The 16315-nt window shown below is 40.1% G+C and overlaps 1 long non-coding RNA gene across 1 annotated transcript in view; it reads right to left on the bottom strand.

The window, feature by feature from the left end:
- Window positions 1-14400, bottom strand: part of LOC139078424 (uncharacterized) — a 31649-nt gene extending 17249 nt beyond the window's left edge. The window contains exons 1-2 of the long non-coding RNA XR_011531356.1: window positions 14212-14400; window positions 3055-3195 (exon numbers count right to left, since the gene is read on the bottom strand). This is a non-coding gene — a long non-coding RNA (uncharacterized lncRNA). The remainder of the gene's footprint in view (window positions 1-3054; window positions 3196-14211) is intronic.
- Between the last annotated feature and the right edge of the window lie 1915 nt (window positions 14401-16315).

The following is a 16315-nucleotide window of genomic DNA, read 5'->3' as shown; positions in this document are numbered from 1 at the left end:
TTTTAAAGATTGGCCCTGAGCTGACATCTGTTGCCAATCTTTTTTTTTTTCTTTTTTCTTCTTCTCCCCAGAGCCCCCAAGTACATAGGTGTATATTGCAGCTGTAGGTCCTTCTAGTTCCGCTATGTGGGACGCCACCTCAGCATGGCTTGACGAGCAGTATTAGGTCCGAGCCTAGGATCCAAACTGGTGAACCCCTGGGCCACTGAAGCTGAGTGCATGAACTTGACCACTTAACCACGGGGCCAGCCCCAAGATTGCCATTTTTCAAAGTCCAGTATCTATATGTTAAACGTTTGATATTTAGAACGTGTCTATTGTACACTAAGGCGTAGGAGAAGTGGTTGCTTCTCATGACTGATCACCTGTTTATTATAAATAAACATCTTACTTACAAATAAAGTTTATTTTATGTAGCCAGCCTATAAAACAGCACAGAAATGAAATATCAGCCTGTGTAGAAAATTTAAAAAGTCGTTTTAAAGGTGGAAATTCTACACATCAAGTACCATTGAAGACATGACTCTAGTGGCATAATATACACAGATTTGTATTTTTTAATTACCTGAAGACACTCCAAGCCTTTTGGGTATCAATCAACTATCATTGCAAACCTTAATTTTGAAATGATATCTTTACATTGTCTCTACATTATACACAAGCTTGTCTGCATACAATTACCTTTGTCATCTTTCCCCAGTAGCATCTGGACATCAAAAGTCCTGCTGTATATTGTTGGCAAAGGAAAACTGAAGAGAAGACAGTGCCTAAACATATAGTTTATGTCCTTTTTTTTTTCTCCCTGTTCTCCCTGAGCTAACATCTGTTGCCAATATTCCTTTTTTTTTTTTTTTTGCTTGGAGAAGATTAGCCCTGAGCTAACATCTGTGTCAGTCTTCCTCCACTTTGTATGTGGTTGCCACCACAGCACTGCTGACAAGTGGTGTAGGTCTGCACCTGGGATCTGAACATGCAAACCTGGTCTGCCAAAGCGGAGCACGCCAAACTTAACCACTATGCCAAGAGGCCAGCCCCAGTTCACATCCTTTTGAAAAATATGTAGACTGCATATTTTTGATGCATCTTCTTCTTTAGCACCTTTTTAAGAATATGCTTTTATTTTTATTTAATGATTTGGGTTCATGCCCTTAATATAAATATCTTGCCTATTATGAGCTTTATACTAATAGCACACTAAGGAAATTCTTTTGAAAAAAATTCTCTGATTATTGTTAAACTTCATAACTAGTTAACCTTATTCTTCATATATTAAAAAGTCTAAAAGGATAATATGATGAAGAATATATAAAAGGAATTACTGTAAACCATCTTAGATTGCCATAGCAACTTGCATCTTAAATTACAAATAAAAGTATATTGTTTTCTATCTTTAACTCAAATAAAGCTCATAATAAACAAATAAAGAGCTATCTGGAAAATCTTAGTGTGTGCTGCGGAATGATTTAGTCAAAGACCCAAAGTCACCAGCAATCAGATTCTCCATCCCCTTTCTGGAAATGCTCTGCTCTGCCAGGAGAGGGCACCATGTGCGTACTGGGCAGAGACAGCCGAAGGTTTACTATGAAGAACCACATCCTGCCTCTTGTGCTTGGTTTCTTTCTCTCGGAAGGAATAACCTGGCCATTGTGGGCGTGAGTGCAGACCAGAGCTGGGGCGTAGGTTGCTACAGCACTTCTGGGGAGCATCAAGATTTTTTATGATGCCTGATCGTTTGAGCACCCAGCAGAGCCTGAGTTCAGCCTTGGCCCAGTTGGAGACACAGAGTGTAATTATAAGTGAATGACTGTTTTTGGAGGTTGCTGAGAAAGTGGAGAGAGTATGAGTTGAGACGGGTCTTTTGTGTTGGAGGCAATCCATGCCACAAAAATCCAACCAAGCCTGGGGGTCGGGAGGCCTGGTTCTATGCTTAGCTAGCTATCCCAATTCCTGAGATGCTAACCAGGAAGGGGAACCAGGTTCCATACACACTTAGAAGCTTTGCTTTGGCTTTTGTGACACATGCTCAATATAAGAATGACTCATATTTCTTTCACTTTGCTGTTAAAATTAGGAGAACTTATATTCCTATTATCTAAATAGTCATCCTATTATAATATCTAAATGGTTTGGAAGAATACATTCATACTTTTATGCACAGTATGTTTGGAGATTTAACTTCAGTTCATATGTATTTTTAATAATGTAATGTTAACATAATTCAAATTATTAACCTAATTAACTTTTTTTTAAGATTTTATTTTTCCCTTTTCTCCCCAAATCCCCCCAGTACATTGTTGCATATTCTAGTTGCGGGTCCTTCTAGTTGTGGCATGTGGGACGCCGCCTCAGCATGGCTTGATGAGTGGTGCCATGTCCGTGCCCAGGATCCAAACCAGTGAAACCCTGGGCCACCAAAGCAGAGTGCGTGAACCTAACCACTCAGCCACAAGGCTGGCCCTTAACCTAATTAACTTTTAATCCAGCAAAGAACCGATAGCAATAGCTGAGGTTATTGCAGAAATTTGCAAAATTGTGCATATTTGATTCAATATTTCTTTGAGCCTCTCCTAAAAGCAGACCTGCAATGCCTTAAGATAAAAATGCCCAGCTTTCCAGAGGCAGAGTGTTATATGGGGGGAAAAGAAATCTACATTATTGAATTGTTCAAAATATTAGAGAACATATATGTGATGGGGCTGACCCATAATAAATGGTCTGTTTTTCTGTTTTTTAATAATATTTTATGAGCGCTGGCTGCTGTTGAAGTGTCTCTCTCTAGCTTGTTAAGTCTAACCTGAACACAGCAGGGTCATCTCATGCCCAGGTTTTTCACACCGTCACATCCATAAGGAAGACAATCCTCTCCAGAGAACAATGAAGAGTTATATAGACCTTTACTCTGGGTCTCCTGAAGAGGGAGCAAAAAGGAATTTCATTGAGTGACACAGAGCAAAGCTTCCTAAACATCTTCTTTAGCAAACATTCACCTTGCCTTGCCTTTCCTCCAATGTCAGCTGCTCTAACTTCTTCAGTCATTCTCCCTCAAACACTCACCATTCCAGCCTTCCCTCTCAATTCTCCAGCTCCTCATTCTTTTCTTTCCTTGGGTAGTTCCTTGCACCTGCCTGTGTAGAATAATTCAGCTTTCTTCAACGCTGCATCTTTTCCATTTCCTCTCTCAACCAAAGATATGCCCTGGAAAGTGAAGAAAGGGAAAAGACTATTTCTATCTACGCCGTACAAGAAGTAATGGGAATAGCATGCTGCCAAAAACAGGAGGGAAAGAACAGAAGAGAAAATACTTCTGCAAAGGGAGACTTTGCAAAGTGATGTTTGCTTTTGTTAGATTTCAGCCAAATTTGACGTTACCTGGCTAAGCTACAATTATCAAAATCACAGAGAGAATGAGACTGTTTGGCCCAGAAGGGAGCAATAGTCCAGGTCCCACATTTTACAGATCAGAAGGCTGAGACCTAAAGTGGGTGTTGGACTATACAAAGTTTCCTCACTGGTCACAGAGCTGGGTTCAGAATCCAGATCCATGGACCCCCACCTCCTTTGTCCACTAGAGCACACTACCTTGAAGCTAAGATTTTAGCTACAGCATTAGCGTTTTATTGAGGTCTTCCTTAACATAAGAAAAGCCAAAATCTTAAAACAGAAATAAAATCATCTTTCTTAGGATTTTCTTTCCCTGCTGCAATTACAGAAAAATTTTTCTGCCTATACAGAGAATAAACAACCGATATTAAAGTATTTGTTAATTGCAAACATTTTTCATCTAAATGATAAACTATAAATACTTCAGAAATATACTGTGTATATTTTTATAAAAGGTGATTTTGCAAATATTGGGAAAACCATAGGTAGGTAACGACACTGGCTTACTTAAAATACAACTACAAAACTTTTTAAAAATTGAGATTTAGCTAATCATCTCCATTTCTTTGGTAAGAAACATAAAGAACTTTTTTCTCCTTTACCATCGATGGTTTTATTCTCAGATCAAGAACAAGCATTCATGAGAAATACTAAATTCTGAGTAGACTCCATTTTCCAGCACCGCCATAGGCATTAGCAATACAAAGATGAATAAGGCGTTCTCTTGAACACCTCAGCCTAGTAGAACAACCTAGCCATGTTCACTCTTTATTATTGAAACCATCCCACCAACTAGAATGCCATGCTCCTTTCCAGCATCTTCTAAGTAACTCCACCCAAGATGTTTCCAATTGTTCTTTTCTAGTGGGTAAAAAAACATACACTCCAACAATACTTTTAATTTATGAAACAGAACATTACAATACATTTTATTCTTATCAAAATATTGCTACACAGAAGCACTTATACTGAATTTCCTGGCAGCATACCTAAGATACTCATGGAAATAAACCATTGTGGGAAATATTCTTTATTGTGACTGCAAAAGGCAGGATGACCACTTTTCTTCCCTGAAAAAAAAAAAAGAAAAGAAAAGAAAAATAAAGGATTATCTGCTCCAAGATGAGTATTATCATCTACAAACTGAAAAGGTGAGTCTAGGATGGCGTCATGACTTTCACGTAATTAACAAGAAAAAAAAAGATTATATATGCAAAAATGGCTCAAGTGTGATTGTCTTTATCTGGGAACAAACCTGAGTGTCCATGAAACTTTGTGACCTTAGCTTGGCTGAAATTAAAGAAACATGTAGTGGTCAACCACCTACATTTAAGTGTAAAGATGGAACACTAACATTTTTCAATTATCACATTGGCAAACATTCTAAAGCTAACTCCCCATGTTAGTGAGGACACTGAGAAATTTGCTCTCTAATACACCTTTGGTGGGAAAGTAAATTGGCATAACGTTGCTCAAAGGCAATTTGGCAGTGGTCATCAAAGCTTTAGAACTAGAAACTAGTCATGACTTAGACTCAACAATTTTGCTTTTAAGAATTTGCTTAACATTATTCACTATAGCCAAGACTGGGAAACAACTTAAGTGCCTGTTGACAGATGAATGGATAAAGAAGGTGTGGTCTATACACACAATGGAATACTACCCAGCCATAAAAAACGATGAAATCTTGCCATTTGCAACAACATGAATGGACCTTGAGGGTATAATGCTATGAAATAGACAGAGAAAGACAAATACCATATGACTTCACTCGTGTGGAAGATAAACAACAACAAACAAATACGTAGTTATAGATAACAGATTGGTGATTACCAGAGGGGAAGGGGGTAGGGGGAGGGTGAAAGGAGTAAAGGGGCACGTTTATATGATGATGAACAGCAATTAGACTTTTAGTGGTGAACACGATGTAGTACATACAGAAGCTGAAATGTAATGACGTACACCTGAAATTTATATAACATTATAAACCAGTGTTTTGCAATTTAAAAAAAAAAGGTGGAAAAATTGTATATAATCACAAGATGTAAAACAAATAAATATACAGAGAAAGATGACTGAAAGAAAATACCTCAAAAGCTTAATAGCATTTGCAACAGGTTGCTAGAAATATGTGTAGGTTTTTTCCCCTCCTTTCTTTTATTTTTATTTTTATTTTCTACATTTCCAGAGTTTCTGTAATGGGCATGTATTACTTTTCCCCCAGCTTTACTGAGTTATAATTGAGCTTATAACTGAGTTATAATTGGAGCTTATATTACTTTTTAAATGTCTGGGGCTCTGGGTTAGAAATAATCTACCAGGTCATACCAGGTGAAAAAAAAAAAGAATTTGCTTATGAAAACAATCAGAGTTAGGCAAAAAGGAAATTTATCATCATATTACTTAAAATAACAAAAAGTTAAAGAGCCCTTAAATACCCAACAGTAGGGGTATAAGCATAGTGTGGTATAAGCATAGGATGGAATACTATGCAGCTGCTAAAAATATCGTTAAATAAGATTTAATGGTATACAAAAATGTTTCTGATGTATTTTTTTAAAAAAAGAAAACACACACGTGTAGAATCCATAAAAAATATGTTTTAAAAGCTACAAAGAGTATATAACAAAAACTTCCCAATGACTCTCCCTGAATGGTAATACAATAGATTCTTATCTGTATTTTTCTGTACTTTCTAAATTTTCTACAATAAACACGTAGTACTTGTGTAATTAAGAAAAAAATTATTTCTTTTTTTAAAGCTGGTCCTTTCTCCGTTGACTGTCTGAACAGGATAAGGACGTCTATCTAGGAGAAAGTGCACAACGGTGCTCGGTTGTATTCAGATCACACTTGCTGCTGCAGATGTGTGCCAGCCATTTGTCACCCCTGGCTCTGGAGCTCAGCTCAGCTCCTTTTCCTTCAGCAGCACGCCATCCCGGGAGCAGCGCCTCAGTGGGCTGGCCCGGAGCCACCAAGCCGTCCGAAGCCCTGTTCAAGAAGCAGAAAGGCCAGTTCCCCACTAACAGGCAGATGGCGAAACATCCTCTTGGCTCTTGTAAAGCCAGCCCTATTGGTGCAGACACAGCTGAAAAAGGCAGACCAGTCCTCCAGGGCCAGGCAAAATTAGTCCTCTCTCAAGGGAGTGTTGTGCCATGCCAGCTGGCATTTCCTGCAATGCCCTCAGCTTTTGCAGATGGGCAAGAACATACAGGGCTTACACTGGAGACCTGAGCATCTCAAAGTTGAGGAGAAGCGCTTTGAGCCCTGGGAATACCCTGGCAGGAAGTGACAGTTTTTCAGGAAGCAAAGAATTCCGTATGACAGCAAAGTGGGAAGAGATCTGGATTGCGAAATAAAAGCCCTGGGCGCTAGTTATGTCTCCCTTCCTCCTCTCTTTGAATTCCAGTTCCTTCTTTTATAAAATAGTGGGGTGGGTGTAGACAGATTAAATGAGCTATAAAGTTGCTTTTACCCTTGAAAACCTTTATAATGATTTATAACTCCGCTATACAATACACATTTCATTCAATAATAATTTACTCAATGCCTGCTATTCCTGGCAAGGAGAAGCCAAGGTAAATAAAACATTTTGCCTACCCATAGGACTCACAGCCCAAAGCAATGAAAAATTTCCCAGTCCCGATATGTATAATTATTCACTATACCATTTACTTAAGAGAATATTTTTCACCAAGATTGAATTTTCTCTGTTGCCAATAAAGCTTCGTTGTCAATGAGCAATGTGTTTACCGTATACTGGGAGGCAGTATAGGTTTGGGTTAAAAGCATGAGATGGAATCAGAGTTCCTGTTAAATCCGAGTATCACCATTTGCTAACTGAATGGCCTTGGAAAAATGACTTAAATTCTCCCAGCTTCATTTTCCTCATCTGTAAAATGGGAATAATAGTAGTAGCTGCTTCCCGGAGTAATTATAGGGAATAAATGATCGGAAGCACACCAAGTAAGTTCCCAGTAAATCATTGTTATTTATTGATATAGGAAGTGTAAAAATAATTTTAGTATCAGTTTAAACAAAGCACAAAATCTTAGAATTTTAGAGTAAAAGGCACCTTAGAAATAATCAATTTCATTTTGATCCCCTCATTTTACATAAGGAAACCACAACTCAAACAGGTTGAATAAGGGCCAGGGACTCCTAAGAGCTATTTTATTCTCTTTGTACACCCCAGTAATTAATCAGGTAATGCAACGTGCTTTTCTGAGAAACTGAAAAAAATGCTTTCCTAAATTGTGTGGAAATAATTTCTATTATTTTGAATCATCTATTTGCTGCTTACTGAAATTTGATTGCCATTTTCAGAAAGTCTTTCCAAAAAGAATCTGGCATTTTGGCCAAATAGCCCAATTGATCCTGGCCCCAGCTTTGCAAAATCCATTGTGCTTGCTCCAAGTACACGGAGAATCTCCCTCTCGGTGCGTGTATGCCGTGCAGCCTGCTTTCTCTCTTGGCTTTTCTAGCTACTTTGCGCTAGTTAGAAACGAACGTCAAGTTTAAACGAGCCAAATTTGGTTCATTGACTCCAATCAGACAAAAACACCTTCTCTGAAAACCAAGACTCTGGATATGCAGCTGTGTCTGCAGGGCAATAAGACGGAAGGAAAGAGAACTCAGAGAAAGTAGAGAGAAAGGAAGCTAACATTCACCCCATGCCTTCCGTGTGCCCAGGGACACGCATAATCCTCACAACAGCCCTATGAATTAGATATTACCATCCCCATTACAGGTGAAAAAGAGAGGCTCAGAGAGCAACTTGGCCTGAAGTCACACAGCCAGGAAATGATGGAGCTGGAATTTGAATCCAGGCCAGCCTGTTTCCAAACTCTTTCCAGTAAATCAGCCGTGCTCTCTCCAACCCATGGTCTTCATGACATTCAATTGATAGAGTACCTTTTGATGCCAAGAAAAAAAAAATTAAACAATTCCTATAAGATGGTGTAGTCACATGTTTGGAGAAAAGAGATGCATTATGCAATTCACTAAAAGGATGTTGGATGTCGGGTAGATGTTACCAAGGCAATGGGCTTCGATCATTAAGACTCATCTCAAGGACGGAAAGTGATGCTTTAGTCCTTCCTAGTAAGATTTTCCTGTATCATGTATTATGATTCTTGCATCATAAGAAAAGAGGGGGAAACAGTAGATGAAGATGAAGAAAGTACTGTATACATTTTATTTCTATGAAAACTTCTCTCTCAATCCAACCTGCTTGCAATTGACTGAGTCATTTTTCATGGCCTTTTGGAGGGTAAAGGTTTTGTGTGCTCCTTCGCCTCTTGTCTCTTTTTTTCAAAGCATTTTTCCAGTCCACTATTACAGTTCAGAACAGATGTCGATGCTGGCCTGCTCCCAGATTCTTCCTGCTAAATCATGACTCTACCATTCCCCACGGGCTGAGTAGTGCCGAAGCAGAAAATGACTTCAACCCACAGCAGAATCTGTGTTGCTGCCAATCCAAGTTAAGGCCAAAGGAATCAATTCTATTTGCGGCATTTTTTTTCATTTCCAGTCCATGCCGAGAATACATAGTACATCACATTTTGATGATCTATAGAGCACATCTGAGGGCCTCTGTCTACCCCACTGCCCCCAACATCGTCATTTGTCAATTCACCAGACTGGAAGAGCAGCAAAAACAATAAAGTCTCCAGAAAATCTGAGACAAGCAGATTAACAAGAACTCAGAGAGAAAGTAAAATGAGTGCTTCAGAAAAATAACTACAAATCATTTAAAATGTGAATAAAGTTAGAGTAAATGACGCAGAAGATTAATCCAATATTACTTTGGGTTACTTGCGTGTAGTAATGTCAGCTGTATCATTTCCCCATCACTGACGGGTACAGGAAACTGTACTGTGCTGATAAAGAGCAGATGAGACAGAGAATGACTGTCAGTAACTCACCCTGTTACTGTGGCAAGACTACTCCAGAAAACCCCGGGCTCAAAAAACTGCAGCGTGCAACACACAGCAGGAACACAGAGAAACCAAAAGATATTGTTACAATAATAACAATTCCAGAAACGTTTGGAGACCATCCACCATGGAAAAGCCTTGACTAGTGCAGCTGAACATCTTCACTATCCATCGACCAGGAGCACCCGTGGTCTCCTCCGGGCAAGTTTTGGGCCTCGAACAACCCGTCTCTTCTGGGTTCTCTTTCTCACTTGCTTCAATATATTCAGGCTCTTTGAGCTCTGATGTTCCCCCAAATGGACTTATTGACCTCATTCATTTATTCATTCACCAAATATTTATTGAACTCCTGTTAAGCTCTGTCCAAGGCACTGACATAGTGTTGCCCTAGAAAGACAAGGACCCTGCTAAAACAATCACCCCAAAGTCGTACTTCCCATGTTCCCAACAGACAAATTTTAAGCATGTGATCTATTTCATCAGCGTAGAAAATACTCAGTCCTCACAAGTGGCATCTCAAAGTGAATGTATCTTACTGCCAATGTCGCGATTTTTCTTCTCTAAGGGACCCCTTCAGTTTTTAGCCACAAAACGTATTGTTTTGAGGGGTAGTAAAAACAAGCCATGAAAACTTGGAACTTTTAGAAGGGTCTTTGATGGCTATAAACTGTGCTAAGCTCTTCCTACTCTATAATCTCCACTGAATGAAAACATAAGAATCCAAAGGAACACACACTCACCAGTGGGGCGCACTGGCCTTCGACTTATATAACTCTCAAGAAATAACTTGTTAGCTTCAATTAACGTGTGATGAACTTTGACAAATTAGCGCAAAGGATTAAATGAAATGACCTGTCTTAACAGGAAGCCTAAGCAAATAGAACAGAAAAGAAAATGTAGCTGAAGGGGAGCAGCATATGCCACCCCAAAATATGCCTCTGTGGCATAAGGTTTACCTTGGGCTGATTATTCTTGAGAAGCTGCAGACAAGGAGAATCTCTGAAAACAGAATAGAAGTTGCCCTTTTGTGAGGGAAATTTACATTTATAGGGAAATCTCAGTCTGTAAGGGTGTCTCCTTCTGTGTACCAGGAAGAGGGGGACAAGACTAAAATTCTAGAAACACTCATCAATGGAGAAGGTCTGACTCAACAACTGTACCCTCCACTCCTGTGCTTTGCCTGGTAACCTCTGTAACTAGGTCCCCTCACCCTCAAAGCTCTTTCTTTTGTCTTGAGCTGAAGATGGTATTAAGGTGGTGGCTTGGCCATTTCAGGGAATTACTCGGCTTTCCTGGGTATCTGCCATGAATACAGGAAGTAGATGTGTCATTAAGCTTCTGTTTGTTTTTCTGCTGTTAATCTGTCTTTTATTACAGAGGGATGTAGGCAAGGAAGAGTAATTTTCCCTCCACCCTTCTAGGTTCCTTGGCCGAGACTCCCCTTAAATATCATCTTCAGCTAAAGATGAAAGAAAGATGGGGAGTGAGAGGAGCCAGTTACCAGGCAAAGTGCAGGAGACAAGGGTAAGGTTGTATGCAGATTTAAGTCGGACTTTTTTTGTTGATAGAATTTCTAGAGATTTAGAGTTGTGCTTCTCTTCCTGGTACAGAGAGGGAGACACCCTCACAAACGGAGATTTTCCTTATAAATGTAAATGCCGCCTACAAAAGGGTAACTTCTACTCGATTTTCAGAGCTTCTCCTGTGTCTGCTGTTTCTTAAAAATAACCAGCTCAGGATAATCCTGTGCCACAGAGGCATATTTCAGGGTGGCATATACTGCTCCCCTTAAGGGGTCTCAACCAAGAACCTAGAAAAGTAGAGGAAAAAGTATTTTTCCTCCCTTACTTAACTTCTTATAAGGGATGTTGGACTAAAGTGTACCCTTTTTATAGATGAGGAAACTGAGACTTCCAAGAAGTAAAGTGACCGGCTCCAAAACACAGAATTGGAGTCAACGGAGGTCACTGGAGTGGGGAGAGCCTTGTAAGTAACAATGATGACAACTAGATTTCAGTTCCTTATTAGTAAAGGCTCACTTCATACTCATGGGGAAAACATTGAAAAAAAAAACATGGAGAGTGGCCAGCAGTCAAGTTTCAGCTAGGAACAACAGGAAGCAGCGGCAAATCGCGTGTCATTGCGGCCACTTCAAATGGCAAAAGGTGTGGGAACCAGCATGGCCTGGCAAATAAAAACATATTTATGAGCACAAGAGGACAGAAGTCAGGGTTTCAGGCTCCAAAGTGCAATAATGAATAAGACAGAGGAACTCTCTTCTCCAAGTACTCTGAATTTTGTGGAAACAGACTAATTACACTATGTGAGAAAAGGGCACAGGAGTTGAAATGAGAAACACAGTCAGCCTAGGGGAGTCAGGTGATTAATTCCATCAAATAATGCAGGCCTCATACAGGACAGATTATATGCTGGGTATTGAAGTATAAATAGGAGTTTTCTAGGTAGGCAAGTGGGTAAAACTACAGCATTCCAACTTAACGAGTAGTAAGTACAAAGATAATGAATTAAAGTCATGTATTATGGCTGAAGTTTAAACATCAAGGGGGAAAAACAGTAGGAAACAAATCTGAGGAAGTAGGTAAGGGCTTCGGATATTATTCTGAGGAAGCCAGTGAAGCGTTTTGTTTTGTTTAACTTCATTTTGAAAATCATTTCAAACTTATAGAAATGTGGCAACAATAAAAAAGAGCCCATATAGGCTGGCCCCATGGCCGAGTAGTTAAGTTCGCGCGCTCTGCTGCAGGTGGCCCAGTGTTTCGTTGGTTCGAATCCTGGGCGCGGACATGGCACTGCTCATCAAACCACGCAGGGGCAGCGTCCCACATGCCACAACTGGAAGGACCCACACGAAGAATATACAACTATGTACCAGGGGGCTTTGGGGAGAAAAAGGAAAAAAATAAAATCTTAAAAAAAAAAAAAAAGAGCCCATAGAACACTCACATATCGTTTACCCAGATTCACCTATTGTTAACCTTTTGTCCCATTGGCTTTATCATTTCCTCTCTCTCTCTCTCTGACAGACAGGAAAGAAAAGAATGGTACCAGTTTTGGAACTGGGTACCTGAGTGGTGGAGGTCCTGCCAAGACAGAGAGCAGTGACAACAGCACCACAACGATATGAGTAACTTACCTATTTTGTACACTCATTATATGCTAGGCACTGTTCTGAATGCTTTAGGAGTGTTAACTCGATCCCCACAACAAACCAATGAGGTTAGCTCTCTTGCTATCTTCATTTTACAGATGAGAAAAGAAGATATTTTGAGGGGAAAGATGATGGAGTCAGGTTTTGAGACAGTAAGCATGACCTACTCTTTCTAGAAGCTTCCAAGAAAAAGGCAAGAGAAATGTGGGGACCTTGGGTTATGAGATTGTCTTAGAAAATCCGGAACATTTATCTTTCATTCACATCAGGAGATAGCTTGCCGTTCTCCAAACCTCCAACCTTAGCTTGAATGCAGATGATTACATTAATGTTGTACATCTGTAATGCTGGAAATTATGTATGTATTATATTAACATAGGCCAGCCCTGGTGGCCTAATGGTTAAGTTCAGTATACTCCACTTTGGGGCCTGGGTTTGGTTCTGGGGTACAGACCTACACCATTCGTCTGTCAGTGCCCATGCTGTGGTGGTGGCCCACATACAAAAAGAGGAAGATTGGCAGCAGATGTTAGCTCAGGGTGGATCTCCCTCAGCAAAAATAAATAAATATATTAATATAGCTTTAGCTCATGCAGAGAAAATTAAACCCAAGTATCAAAGAGCAAGAGATGATTTCAAGCACAAATTCATTTCAAAGTTATATGAAGTAAAATTTGATATGGAAACAGCAAGTCAGTTTTATCTGTATTTTAATATTCAAAATGGTTTTAAATCACTGAGATGAAAATCAGCATCTCCCAGGCGCCCCCTTGTGGCGTGGTCTAATGAGTCCCAAATTTATCTACCAGACAGAATTTACCTGGAGAACTTTATAACAATAGTTGCAGGGCTGCATCCGCAAATGATCAGAACAGGGTGGACAGAGATCTATATTTTTTAAAAAAGTCTCTAAAGTTGATTTTGATGACCAGCCACTGTCAAAATCGACAGCTTAAAAACTGTTTTTTTTCAAGTTCACCTGAAATAACTTCAAAAACAAAGTTTTTACAACCAGAAGGAAACTTAGAGATCATTTTGTCCTGTTTCATTTTCCATGTGAAAAGACTGAAAGCAAAGGTCACAGAGACTGAAGCCTAAGGTCACAGAGAATGTAAATGGCAAAACCCAGAGCAGAACCTAACATCTCGTGGCTCTCAGGTCAGCGTGATGAATTGGAACAGTTCCGTCTAATTCAACCACCTCCACCGGTTTATCCCTTCACTCTCTGCAAGGTCCCCACACTCCACATCACCTCTGACTATGGGCAGCACAGGCAACCGACAGACTTTCTTTGGGGAGAAATTCTTTCTTTTTTAGCATTTGGCATATCTTAAAGCTTGATTTTAAGGAGGCACAGGGAATTAAGCAGGGTAAAATACTCCCTAGGACAAGCCACTTGACCTGGCAGAGTCTCTGTTCTTCCCCAGGATTCGTCCCTGTCAGATACTGAAGGAATGCTGAGCAGGGTCCCCTCTCCACAAATATCAAAGGATCGCCTGTCGTTCCACATTAAAGTTTTATTCCTTTGGGTCTTGAAATTTCAAAGTGCGGCTAAAAGATGCAGCTTCCTGGGAAGGGTAACAGGAAAAACCACCTTTGAGTCTGCCCCAGGCAAGGATTAGTTAGTTAATCTGTAGAAAGATGGACGGACACATAGGCGAGGCGCTAAAGGAGAAAAGGAATTTGGAAAGTGGAGAAATAGACAAAGTTTGTTCGCCTCACCATTAGCAAGGTGTAGTTCTGTTTATCTCCAACATAATTATGCTTCTGGGATTCCTTTGGGTCTTCCCCTCTGATCTCTCGCAGTGCCCACATCTACTTTGAGAAGTTCTGAGCTCATCTAAAGCCTTGTTTCTTCAAAAGTCCGACCAGCAGCCTCTGCATCCTCTGGGAGCTTGTTAAAAATGCAGAAATCTTGAGCCCAGCCCCAAACCTACTGAAGCAGAATTGGCATTTTAACAAGATCCCTAAGTGACTCATCTGTATATTAAGAATTGAGAAATACTGTTCTAAATGATAAATTTCAGAATCTTGCGGCTGGGAGAGAAACAAAAGCATACCTAGGCCAGTTCAGAGTTTTCTCAACTGATTAAAATCTAGGGTTTCATGGAATGTTTCCATGATTCCAAGAAGCATAATTATGTTTTGCCAAAATTGTTGAATATATAAATATTTTAAGCTTGAGGACTATATCGGAACCCAGTTTTTTTCTCTCTTCCTTTGAATAACACACTTAACTTCACCTATGGTGGGGTATTGCTTCAAAATGCAAAGAGAACTAGTTCAAGCATTGTCATTTGAAGTAGAAAATGTAAAAAGCCAGCAGCTCTCAGCATGTAATGAGTTATGTAGACTTCAGCAAATTTCTTGATTTTCTTGAATATTCATCACCACATTAGTAAGATGGAGATGCTATTGTCTGCCCTGTATATCTCCCCAGAATACTGAAGGATCAAAAGAATTTCTAGTCTCTGGAAATGGCGCCACTGATGACAGTGTCTCAAGTCAGAAATGGAGGAGCCATCCTTGGCCTGTCACGTCAGGTCCATCACCCATCACTATCAAGTCATCACTTCTCTCAAAACCTTCCATTTGTTTTATCCTCACGGCCACTAATCTGGACCAAGCCACCATCATATTTTGCCTAAACCATGGCCTCCTCTGGGTGACCCCTGCCTCTACAGCCGTTCAAATCATCATTTACCTTGAAACAAGAGGGATTTTTTTAAACAGCACAATTTTGATCACAAAATTCCCCTACCTAGAACTCTTCAGTGGCTTTCAAAGGCCTTTATGGGAAAGTCCCAAGTCTTCATGTGACTCATTCTGCCTTCAGATCTGGTCCTTGTCACCTTCTCTATAACCTTTTCTCTTGCTGCTCTCCAGCTATATCCACTTTGAGAATCAGAACTCATGGAACGTTATCAGGAAGCAACTTCATATCTGTCTCCCGCTGTCCCTTTAACCTTTCATGTGATTCTCTTCTCTCACACTCAATGAAAATGCCAGCAGTTTCAATGAGTTTTCGATTCCTATTGGGTAATAAAAATTATTGTGATCCCTTCCAGTGTCAACCACATTCTCACTTCAGTATTTCAAAATGTCTAGTCCCATATAGCACTGAAAACACCAAACTTGATTTAAAATTAAATTGTGCCCCTCCTCATGCTGGAGACCAATGTGAGCTGGCCACTTGTGGAAGAAAGGGGTGGGTCAGGGTCAACCCTCCCCCACTCCTCTCCATCTTGCTAAATCTGGTTTCTGACTCCACCAGGGGTTAAAGCAGGGGAAGAGAGGAGGGGTAGGAAAGGATGAAAGCTCTTTGCTGGCTAATATTAACAAAAGAAGCCACACCAAATGTAAGTCAGGATGTTCCCACTGCTGGCCTCTCTTATTCTGTAACTGCAGATAACTCCAGCGGTTCCACCTGTAGACTTCTGAAAGCATGAGTTGACGTCACAAACTCCTCCAGATACATATCAAATTCTCCTACTGGTCCCATTGACGTCTTTCTCTCTAATCTTGAGGTGAAAGGGTAGCACCCCATCCCGCTTTCATACCTCAGAGAGATTGAAGGAAGCCGCTCTCCCTCCAAAAAATTGTCTCCACAAATCATTCTCGCATTTACACTCTCTCAACAATTTTATATCCTTATGTGGCTGAGGGATTCAAGAGTCATCAGCAGTTTTTGGATATCTACTCTGAAATGACTATAGGGCAGTCTGTCTTGGAACTTGCTTCAATTTCAGATCTCTCTCACTTTAAAGTCAAAGCTTGCATTTTAGTATCGTGTTGTGTGGGATTTCTGTTGGTTTCTCAAACACGT

The sequence above is a fragment of the Equus przewalskii genome, chromosome 22 (assembly GCF_037783145.1).
Source record: "Equus przewalskii isolate Varuska chromosome 22, EquPr2, whole genome shotgun sequence".
Lineage (NCBI taxonomy): Eukaryota > Metazoa > Chordata > Mammalia > Perissodactyla > Equidae > Equus > Equus przewalskii.
Note: the sequence above shows the minus strand (reverse complement) of the source record. Positions and strands in the feature narration are given on the sequence as shown.